This window comes from Arachis duranensis, chromosome 5 (assembly GCF_000817695.3).
Source record: "Arachis duranensis cultivar V14167 chromosome 5, aradu.V14167.gnm2.J7QH, whole genome shotgun sequence".
NCBI classification, from domain to species: domain Eukaryota; kingdom Viridiplantae; phylum Streptophyta; class Magnoliopsida; order Fabales; family Fabaceae; genus Arachis; species Arachis duranensis.
In genome coordinates this window covers 44,081,748-44,083,400 of record NC_029776.3, presented here as the reverse complement: position 1 = coordinate 44,083,400, position 1,653 = coordinate 44,081,748, and the positions used below count along the sequence as shown (strand labels likewise).

General features: G+C 41.8%; 1 non-coding gene across 1 annotated transcript; it reads left to right on the top strand.

Moving 5' to 3' along the window:
• The first annotated feature begins 1,549 nt into the window (after nucleotides 1–1,549).
• On the top strand, nucleotides 1,550–1,653 carry LOC127748225 (small nucleolar RNA R71). Its single transcript, XR_008010167.1, has one exon. It is a non-coding gene; the product is annotated as a small nucleolar RNA R71 (small nucleolar RNA).

Genomic DNA, 1,653 nt, shown 5'->3' with positions numbered 1-1,653 from the left:
TCTGTGGTATTCTGAGTAGGATTCAATGATTGAATGACTGTGACGTGCTTCAAACTCCTAGCAGGTGGGGCGTTAGTGACAGACGCAAAAGAATCGCTGGATTCTATTTCGGCCTGACCGAGAACCGACAGATGTTTAGCCATGCTGTGACAGAGCATAGGAACATTTTCACTGAGAGGATGGGAGGTAGCCACTGACAACGGTGAAACCCTTGCATAAGCTTGCCATGGAAAAGAGTAAGAAGGATTGGATGAAGACAGTAGGAAAGTAGAGAGACGGAAGGGAAGGCATCTTCATGCGCTTATCTGAAGTTCCTACCAATGAATTACATAAGTATCTCTATCTTTATCTTTATGTTTTTATGCGTTCATCACTATATCCATTTGAGTTTGCCTGACTAAGATTTACAAAATGACCATAGCTTGCTTCATACTAACAATCTCCGTGGGATCGACCCTTACTCGCGTAAGGTTTATTACTTGGACGACCCAGTGCACTTGCTGGTTAGTTGTGCAAATTTGTGTTAATGCCATGGTATTGAACACCAAGTTTTTGGGGTTCATGACCAGGGATTATGAGAGTTGTGAAAAGTATTGTTCACAATTTCGCGCATCAGGAGGTTCACCTTCCCAAGTCTCATTACCAAACAACATGGCGTTCAGCTTCATGATGGCTCCTAGATATTGAGCAACTTGCTCTCCAGTCACATCTTCATCCTCTTCTGAGGAAAAATAGTCTTCAGAGCTCATGAATGGTAGAAGGAGATTTAGTGGAATCTCTATGGTCTCTATATGAGCCTCAGATTCCCTTAGGTCCTTAATAGGGAACTCCTTCTTGTTTGAGAGACGTCCCAGGAGGTCTTCCTCACTAGGATTTTCGTCCTTCTCCTCCCTTGTGCATTCGGCTATATTGATTACATCAATGGCCTTGCACTCTCCTTTTGGATTCTCTTCTGTATTGCTTGGGAGAATACTGGGAGGAGTTTCAATGACTTTCTTACTCAGCTGGCCCACTTGTGCCTCCAAATTTCTGATGGAGGACCTTATTTCACTCATGAAACTTAAAGTGGCCTTAGACAGATCAGAGACTAAATTTGCTAAATTAGAGGGGCTCTGCTCAGAATTCTCTATCTGTTGCTGAGAAGATGATGGAAAAGGCTTGTTATTGCTTAGCCTGTTTCTTCCACCATTATTAAAGCCTTGTTGAGGCTTTTGTTGATCCTTCCATGAGAAATTTGGATGATTTCTGCCATCCATTCAGACTTTGAGAAATCATGTTGACTTGTTGGGTCAACACTTTGTTCTGAGCCAATATGGCATTCAGAGCATCAATTTCAAGAACTCCCTTCCTCTGAGGCATCCCATTATTCACGGAATTCCTCTCAGAAGTGTACATGAATTGGTTATTTGCAACCATGTCAATAAGTTCTTGAGCTACTACAGGCGTTTTCTTTAAGTGAATGGATCCACCTGCAGAATGGTCCAATGACATTTTGGAAAACTCAGATAGACCATAATAGAATATATCTAATATGGTCCATTCTGAAAACATGTCAGAAGGACACTTTTTGGTCATTTGCTTGTATCTTTCCCAAGCTTCATAAAGGGATTCACCATCTTTTTGCTTGAAGGTCTGAACATCCACTCTAAGCTT